Source organism: Aulonocara stuartgranti, assembly GCF_965226115.1.
Source record: "Aulonocara stuartgranti genome assembly, chromosome: 7".
In the NCBI taxonomy this organism is placed as follows: Eukaryota; Metazoa; Chordata; class Actinopteri; order Cichliformes; family Cichlidae; genus Aulonocara; species Aulonocara stuartgranti.
This window is the reverse complement of record NC_138945.1, coordinates 62458348-62468463: the sequence shown is the minus strand read 5'-3', so window position 1 is coordinate 62468463 and position 10116 is coordinate 62458348. Positions and strand designations below refer to the sequence as shown.

Here is a 10116-nt window from a genome sequence, read left to right as displayed (position 1 = left end):
TAATCACCAAAATCAGCCGCTGTAGTGTTTAGATAGATTGAAAACATGCTGACTCCTGCGTGGGGCTCCATGAGTGAGAACTGCACTGCCATGTGATGTTAGATTTGAGGAGATGGGTAAGAAAACAGTGCTGTCACAAGCTATTCACAAGCAAGTAACTGTGTAATTACAGAGTTTACTGCAAGATGTTTGTATCCGCACTTTAGTCTATTTGTTTTCTCACACTAGTCCATACATTATTGATTAGACTACCTCTATTTTTATTTTCTAAGTGTCATGTTTAATATATACAATATAAATAGATGATTTATTATATGGGTTAGAAGCGGGTATTCTGGCTTAGCAGCTTAGCTCTGTATTGCTGTTTATATTTCTGCTGCTGTGACACCTGCATATAGGATCAATAACTTCTTTAAAACATACAATTAAAATCAAGCTTTTTTTTCTTTTTCTTTTTTCAGTCTTTTATGAATTTTAATTGTTTCATCACTGCTTTTTAAATTGAAAAAAGTGTCATTCATTCATCCACTTTAAAACAATAATAGTCTGGTAATTTCAAAAGATTATATACATATTATATCGTTTTAAAATTTGTATTAGAAAATAATGCAATGTAATACAGTCAGAAGATTAAAATGAAAGGCGAATGGAGCAATGATGTTATTCATGTTTATTTAGTTATTAGTCAAGTACATTAAATTGCAAAAAGAAGTTATTCACAACTCAGTTGTTGAAACTAATGAGCATGTCTGTATTTTTTCTGTTTTTCTGTCACTTCTAAGCGTTTTGTTTGTTACACAAAGCGTGGAAATAATCCCCTGCTGACCCCGCGCGTGTCCATCTGTTGTTTGACTCCGGACAGAGATCAGTCGGACAGTGATTGAGGTCCGACTGACACCCGGACGGCTTGTAATCCCCACACCCATCCACCCACCCACCCACCCACCCAAAAAACTGATTAATTGTCCAAACGTGGCTGTGGCCTTCACTCACACTTAAAACTCAGACTCGCTTAAATTTATACTTACATTTTTATTGCACTGATTTAGACCTTTAACTATTCTTAGAACACAAGGCAAACGTGTGGGTGAAATGTTTCAAATAAAATCCACTTGATAAATAAAATATGAAGGCTATTATTATTACATTGTGTTTAATAGCGGACAGGGTCGTTTTGGCAACTGAGGTTTTCGGCTGATGAACTTTTCATTCCCACACACGGTGCTTTGTCTGCTCCTCCTAATTAAAACTTAATGCGGGGTCACTCAAACACCTTCTCACGAGAGAGAGCGAGCGAGCGAGAGAAAGAGAGAGAGGGACATTATAAATATGTGTGTGTTTCGTGTTTTATTTTCCCAGCTCTGTAATAATCCAGCCTCACAATATGGTCCTTCCTCGCCTATCGGATCACCAAAATAAAGCACGGTGTTGCTCGAAAACAAGAATCAAACACAGGGGTAAAGTTTTCATATTATTTTATTATATTATTTAAGTAGCTGTTACTGACAAGATATTAATAATAAAATAACCTATATTTATTAAAAAATACACTTTAGACATATTAAAATAAAATATTTAATTAATTTAAAAAAGCAGGCATTTACTGTGAAAATATACAAACATAATTTAGTGGGGAAAAAAGTGATTTATTAACAGTTTTTAAACAATTTAAACAAAAGACATCAGTATAAACATATCAGATCATATATGGCATTACATTCACAATGTCTTAAAATAGGGTTTTGTTGTTTTTGCTTAACCGAGGCCTTGATCTTGAATAATGTGTTTCATAGTAAACCTGCTGTTTCTACTTTATTTCGATGATACACTCAGGTTTCAGTTTCGTTAAATTTTATATTCTGTTAGGACAACAGTCTGATGAGTTTTCTTCCAGGCCGTCAGAGTCCTACAGAGTGCAGAGATGCAGGTCCTGTCCCATCCTGAGGAAGAAAGCATGGAGGGAATCATTAGCATGAGAATCGAACTTGGCTCCATAAACTCTTCTGCCCTGAATGAAAGTAACGTTTCACATTTTGGGTGCAAAAAGCAAAGTGAAGGTATTCTTGCAAACAGTCTCGATTTAGGAACACATTCCACTGACAACATAATATGAAAATGTGCTAGTTTTGTCATGAGCTAGTACGTTAAGCATTCATAATTAAAAGCTTTATTTGTAGAGCATTTTCTTGAGCTTACAAAATGCTGAGCAGTCATTAAAAACAGCAAACATTTACAATGAAACAAATTAACCCAAAGAACAAAGGGCCACCGGGTAAAACAACACATAAAAAGGGTAAATAACATCCCCATATAAAAACGAGTCTGTGGGGAAACGTTTAAGAATAAAATCTGAAAACGATTCTGCAAACCGAAGCAGCTCTTTGGTTATTCCAAAGGTTGATGAGTCTGTTTTGCCAATAGTGAATTTGTTGTGCATGATTTCTTTTTTCTTTCTTTTTTAATTTATACATTAAAGATTGTAAGCAGTGTTTCAGAAAAACAAACTTCCTTTTCATGCACTGTTAAAAAAAAGAAAAAGACCCCTGTGCTCTGCATGTTGTTCTTCTCTTCCATTTGCAGGCTGTATGCATGAAGGGATCTTAAGGCTTTTATCCCTACAGGGAACCAGCCCGAACTCTTTCTCTGTCAATTTCCACCCACTCCCCAATTCAGATGAGCCCTTTCTCCCACCAACCCCACAATGAAGGATTTGTCCTCGTTCTCTTTGTCCACCTCTGATATCTTTTTTTTGACTGCTCCCTCTCTGCAGACAGCATGCAGCGTATGCAAATAGGAGCTCTTTTATTCGTGAGACCCCTCCCCTGAATGAATGCAACCTTAAATGAGGCCACACTTGCGCACGCTCACAGAGGGGGCACGGAACATGCACATAGTACAATCAGTGGATTTGCATGCCCACTCTGACACGCAGTCACTCAAACATCAAACACTGACCATTTCAAATGAGCAGACACAGAAATATACATCGCAACAGATTATTTTATCCACAGGTTTATCCAAAGAGATCAATAACTCATGGGTTGAGGTTGGGGCCACAGAAGATGATTTTCACCGTTATTAATTACATCACAGTCCTACATGCAAAGTTGGAGATTACATTGCACAGATATTGCCTTGTAAGAACAACAATAGTGAGGCTTAAGCGAAACGGAATCATGCACTATGTGCATGTGTATAGTGAGTTTTCTGCTCACAAGCGATGCTTTGTTTGCTGTGTAATTTCACTATTTGACAATACGCTGGATATTTTTTGTTTTTTAGTGAAATGTTTTCTCTGCGGACTTCTTCTGACTGCAGGGAGCACGTTTTATCTGAAGAGCTCTGTTTGCAACGTAGGATTGGTTTCCTTTCTCACAAGTGCTTTATCACAGTGTTTGTATATTAGGTGACATGCACACATGCGCACGCTAACACACACACACACACACACACACACACACACACACACACACACACACACACACACACACAATGAGACAGAAGAAGTCTAACAGAATGTGCAGAGGAAGAGGTGGAGACTCAAAAGATTGGATGAATTATAACAGCGTCTGATGAACATAAAGCATTCTCTCACAACGAACATTCCCAAGCTGGCCCGTGCCATCTGTGAGTGTGTGTGAATGAGTTAGAGCTTGTGTGCATGTGTGTGTATCATTGGGGGGGGGGGTTGACGTCTGCTGGACAGCTCTGACAGTTCGGCCTTTTCAGCCCTACATTACTGAGCCGACCAGCCTCTTTCCCATAGCAACACTAACAGAGGTCAAAGGCTATGTACCCCGCACCCACCACCACCACCTCCTCCTCCTCCTCTTGTACTCCGGGGTGGTCACAGACACTCTTAACTCCCTGACCGGCTGCAGACAGAGCGGTCGCAACCATGAACTTGAACTTGAATTGATTTCTGACACAGAGTTGGGGTCGTACAGCCATTTTGCATCAGACGCTGTACTCTGCACTTTCTTTGTCTCTTTTTGCTTTTGCCTGTATCAAACTCGCACATGGTACTACTGAATAAAATTACATTCACAAAATAAAAAGAGGTCACTCCAAGGATTCAATGTAATTCTCCTCAACCCAGAACCTCATCTACTGATATGATTACAAAGGGCCACTGTATTAAAGGCTCAGTCACCTAATTCTCCCCTGCTTTCATTGGAGCATACAGGACCCCTACTCAGGGATGCCATGGCTAACAGACGTAATCTGCAAAGCCTTGGATGTAGAAACTTCTCTCCATCTTGCTCTAAGATACTTAGCATTGGGCTTTGTGCAAGATTAGTCTCTGCCAAAGTTGCATTAAAGAGTCCCAATGAGCCTCGCTTGACCCACATTGGACCTCATCCAAGACTATGGGCGGCCCATGAGCTGTGCTTTATACACCACAGCAGAGGCGTTAAAACATTAATACTGTCCACACATAGTGAAGAGGTAACCCAGGAGCTATACGGTATTAACATTTTATCGCTACTATGGCTACGGCGCTGAACTCACACAGAATAGGAAGTGAGCACCGGGCTACTGTCACTTCATCATGTCATACATTATAATTTCCCTGCACTGAAAATCCCACATAGGAAAAGCAATACATAGTTAATAATGAATAACAGAAGGAGGAAAGGAAGGAAAGGTAATCATCTCTATTCTGCCATTTTCTTGAGGGGAAATACATTTTTCTGTCAAATTTAAAGTTATGTACAAGTAGAAGGAATGAAAGAATGAAGAATGAATATTTAAGTATCTACAGTGTGCCGAGGAAGATTCGAGGACCTTTATATCCTAAATCCTCCCGACACCGTGTCAGAGCTGCTGACCTCACTCTTCAGCTGCTCTCATTTTAGACCATCTTGATTGAAAACTCTTTGTTTCCGAGACGATTAAAACCACGCGAGTCTTAAGCGGTTTCACTATCTAAATCAACATTTGCATTTTTTTTCCCATCACTTATTTTTTGCTCATTTGCAATCAACTCATGCTATCCCCCCTCCACACCACATTGCGTTTAGTAAGAAATACAGCTCTTATTAACCATTAGACAAAGAAATATTCTGTGTGCATTTGTACATGCTGCTCATTTTTAACACCCTTCAAGTACTAGTAAAAGCTCTTTACATCTACAGCACTTTTGGTATTAAGCGCAAATACATTTTCCTGACTTATTTGCTTCAGTCACCCCCTCTATTTGACCACGCTGTCTGTGCCGACTGCTGCGGCTATCACATACAAATTGATAGCCCTCCTTACTCTTTTCAAGCACACACACGCACACTCTTCCGTCTTCGATGCCCAGCTCCTCGCAGCTGCAGATGGCTTTAATGTGGCACTGCACAGGCTAGCACAAGCTAACTTCCTCAGTAAATGCAGATGGTGGGCTCAAACATGGCTGCCCATGTGCTACACCTGCTGCCTCCTTTTCATGCACGCATATACATTTAGCTCCAGTGTCTTTAACCTTCTCTTGATAACCCAATCTTTACCTTTGTTTTTTTTATTTTTTTAAAAAAAACCCAATTTCATCATCATTCCCCTCCTTGCTCCTCTGTTTCCCCTAATGTGTCATGGAGATGTGCAACGGAGACATAGCATTAAGCAAGCTATAATGTCTCCAAAACGATTTTTTTTTCACAGTGCTTCCTCTCTTCTGTCAAACCTGCCTGAAGCAATATGCTGTATATCACAGATGAGCAGCACAAATGCAATTGTAAAGACAGCTCTGAGTCTTTTATATGAATAAAGAGAGGGAATAATCTTTTGACATGTGGGCTGCACATGCCTTACACATCTTGTGGAGGCACACGTACAGTATGAGGCTCATTAATAATCATTATCCGCGGGTTACATCATTCAGCTTTCGAGAGCACACCCATCGCCTTAGCTGAGTCATTCGCCGTGATATGTTGTGCCACCAATTGTCTTGTATGATTTCTTTTTTCTTTTTTTACAATCTGAGAGCAGCATGAGTTTGGAGACGGTGTTTGCATTAACTCTCATCCAGATAGGAAAATTGAGATAAGATAAAGGAGTGCAAGGCAGAGGAAGTGACACACTGTGAGGGTTTAAATCTTTAATCAAATCAAAATTTTAATGTAAAAAAATTAATAAATATGAAAATTAATTGTTGCCTCCAATAGGATCTAAAGACAGGCTATGGTTTTACATGTGACAGCGTATAGGCCTCATGCTTGGGAAACCCCTCTCATTTAGCACAAAATACAGCATCTCCATGTCTTTCAGACATGGAGAGGAGGCTGAATAGACTAATGAACAGTCAGGTGGCACTCCAGGGCCTGAACTACACCCCCACCCCCCATCACACACATATCAAACCCACATACACTTGCACACACATTAAAACTCAGTGGCTCGTCCGACCCCGGTGATCTGCACGACAGTCTAATGTCTCAGGCATCTGCTCATGTCTAGTCTGGAGGGTCTTTCCCACCCTGCCCCCCAGCCCAGGTCCACCGCACCACCAGTTCCCACAATAGTGGGAAAGCAGGCTTTTCGAGGGGGAATGGGTAGGGAGTGGGGGGGTGGCAGCAGCTATTGAGGTGGGGTGGGGTGAGAAAGAACGGGGTTGAATGATAATGTGAAAACGCACGGTGCTGTTCATTAACACACGAGCACTGCAGCTGCACATGTTGGCCCTGCACACACACGCTCACGTGTCTCTTTTTCTGCTCCAGGTCGCTGCCGGAGTCACCGGGGGTACAGGGCAGCTCTACGCCACGATGAGGACGCTTTTCCGGGCGTGCGCGTGTAGGGTTACAGGCTTGGAGCTGCTGACGATTTGGATTGCTCTGCACTTACACTGATATTTAGCAGTGTCATTTTGCCCTTGCCAGATTTTGGAAGACGTTTTTAGCCTTCCTGTTAACTAAAGTTTCTAATCACATGCAAGCACCGAAGCAGTACAATTACACCAGAAAGAGCTGTAATCAGTATTAAACGCCGAGCGCTAATGCTTAAATTTATATATGAGCTCTTCAATCAGCGTTAACAGTTATAATAAGGTATGTTCACTGCCCCATTTCTTATTTCTCAAAACTTACATGCAAGCGCAGTGTCTGCACTGCAACATGAATGATAAAATATCAGTATTACACACAAGGAACTGCTTCGTGAACCCGAACATTTTCAGACTGTAAATTTAATTGTTAAACTCTAATGCTTTTACTTTTAAAGACAGTCGTGTGATCACCCACAGGAGAAATATCAGGATCCCTGCTTGTCTCCTCCTCAGATTTTCGCCACACTAAGACGCTTAAAGATACTGTGGTAAATATCACGATGCAAATTTCCTAACAAAAGCCGTTTTGCATGAATTAATCTCCGAGGTTTGTCAGGTGGAAACACGCCGTACACCACTGCCTGGTGTGCATCAGGGAGTAAAGAAGCACCATGACAGGAGAGGATGGCAGGTTTCCTTCAACCAGTGCCAGCTCATTAATTTTGTTTGCTACCCAGCAACCCCCCCCCACCCCTCCCTTCCACCATCAACTACCACCACCCTTCTTCACCCACCACCCTCACATCACCCCTTAACTGCTAATTAGCAGGAGCTGAAGAAAGCAGAAAAGGGAGAGGCCATGTGTGACTGGGGAGGAAATGGGAAACTCTTCTTTCCCCTCATCCCTCATCCTTCGTCCTGTTCCCTTCCCCCATCTCTCTCACACACACAGACACAGTCACACTTCCCACCTCCTGGCCACCATCACCACCACCATTACCACTGGTACCCAACAGAAAGCTATGATGCAGCTCACCTCGTGTGCCAGCCCAGCCATTTTAGGTGTCAACGGCAAACATCTCTCAAGATGGCTCCTCTGTGCAAGCCCTTACTCCGCAGGGTATCCGGCAGGGTCTTTGTCCCCCTCCTGGCACAGGCCAAGCGCCCACATTGGCAGTGCAGATGGCATCAGGGGCTCTCGGGCAAAAAAGGGGTGAAGGTGGGAGAGGGGAGGTCCTTTCTTTTTATTTTCTTCTAATGGTGGATCCTTTCAGGAATCCCACAGCTTTCAGTGTTATTCAGAAGCCTGCAATACGAGCAGAAAAATAGAAAAGAGAGGAGTAAAATATGAAAAGTGCTTTACACATCTTAAGGTATCACTATAGCTAAACACGGCCTACTGTACATACTGTAAACAAGCATAAATCAGTCAGCTATGGAAACTTTAAAAGCTCTCACCAGCTTTGCTTCTTCATAGCCCAGTCCCATCTCTTGTCATGCTTGTGTGTTTTTGTATGTTTTTGCCATAAAACCACCAAGAGAATCCTTCATATTATACAAAGTTCAAAGGTTAAATCAAGAATTCCTTGGACCGTCCCATATATAAAGCCTCAAGTGTTTTTATTCCCTTTCACTAAGAAGGCTCGTCATGTTCACACGCTACCTATAACAGGGAAAGCTCTGGAAAAGACTTGGACCACGGCCTTTTCACATATCCAATATCTCGTTGTGAAACGAAGCAATTAGCCGCATTTGACCGCAAGCTCTACAGCAATAGGTAGTTAACAGAATGAATGAAAACTCATCTCACTTTGGTGCTCTTTAGGCTTTAGAGGCATTCTCAGGGTTGAGCGTATGCACCGAACAGCGCTGAAGTACCAAGTTGAAAAGTTCAGCTCCTGTCTACAGGATGGCCCTGGCCTTCTCATTGAGGCGAGACACAATGTATCCCAAAGGCTCTGAGATTTGCTACAGCTTTAAATACAGACACCAAGTGTTTTTATTAGCAGGGTGCTACACCACTCAACGGCATTATTAGCAGTCCTGCTGGAACAAAGCATTAGCTTCCCCTTTCTTTCTCCTGAATGAAGTTAGAATCGGAACTGCATGTTGTGTTTAAAATAAATGGCAAATACTCTTCAGCGAAGGAAAAAAGTAAATGAATGACAAAGTAGAGGGTAAATTGTAAAAGATCACAACCCACTCGCTATAGGCTTCCAGGGGAACATGCCAGTGTATCCTGAAGCAGGTACTTTAAGAGGAATATTGGAGGTCCTCAAGAATGAAAATAATAATAATAAGTGTGACCTGTTCGCCTGTTCACCTTTCCTGCTACGACTTCCCTTCTTATTAGACTGGATTTTTAATATACTGTTAATTAATTTTTGGCAATAAAGTTTTTCTCACATGATGCTTTACTGACATCAGTGGACCAATGCCTGCGAATGGTGAAATTTTGGGTCTTTGAGTCTCTACTGCTTCCCATCCAGCCACTGGGTGACCTGCTTTACATTCAACACCATGTTGCAAAGAACGTGAATAGACAACCCTGAAACAGGCTCAATTCCTAAAGCTCATATGAACCCTTAGGTTACACTGAGGGGCATAAGTTTAAAGGTAAAAGATGCCTGGGGGTAGAGTACTGATTGAGATGTTAGATCATTTTATTTGCACTTGTGGCTGTTTTTATATAGTAGGTTAAAAAATTAAAATATAAATTAAAAGTAGTATTGTTAGAAATTTGTTTTTCTACTCTTCTACCATAAAATAAAGGTTGTATGAAGCTGACATATGCTACAATGGAAGGCCCACAAATGCACTGGTTATCGGTGAGAGAAACTCTTTATAAATATAAATTCAGCACTAAAATCTTACTTTACACACTTCTAGTAAAACATTTTGTTGCCTATCTAATTCACGAATATTAACACCAGCCTCAAAGCAGAACGTTTTCTTACCTGTTGGAGGTGAACTTCAAAATCCAACTTGGTGACTCTACAGCCGGAGCGCCCTTTTCTTTCGGGTACGCACACACGGCTACGGAAGTCATTTCTACTTTCGGTTATCTAGCTTTATGACAGGTATTTAACACTCATACAGCTAGATAACCAAAGACAAAAACAGACCCCCTCTCTCACACTCTCTGATGCTGTAGCCCGACATGATGCTGGCGTGATATCTAGAAGGAGGTGAAGCTGCATTAGTAGGCCCGTAATATTCAAAAATACACTCCCAGATCATTTCTGCATCTTTATATTAAAATAAAAAAGGAGCAAAAGCTATCGTCTCTACATGGAGTAAAAGATGCATGAAACGCCGCATGTTCACGATACGAAGATATGCACTGTCTTTATGCTGACATATGTTGG

At 41.4% G+C, this 10116-nt stretch overlaps 1 long non-coding RNA gene across 1 annotated transcript; it reads right to left on the bottom strand.

The window, feature by feature from the left end:
- Positions 1-1552: 1552 nt before the first annotated feature.
- Positions 1553-9847, bottom strand: LOC309712063. Its single transcript, XR_014278175.1, has 3 exons — positions 9706-9847; positions 7785-8054; positions 1553-1940 (listed from the first exon to the last, which is right to left on the bottom strand). It is a non-coding gene; the product is annotated as an uncharacterized lncRNA (long non-coding RNA).
- Positions 9848-10116: the final 269 nt, after the last annotated feature.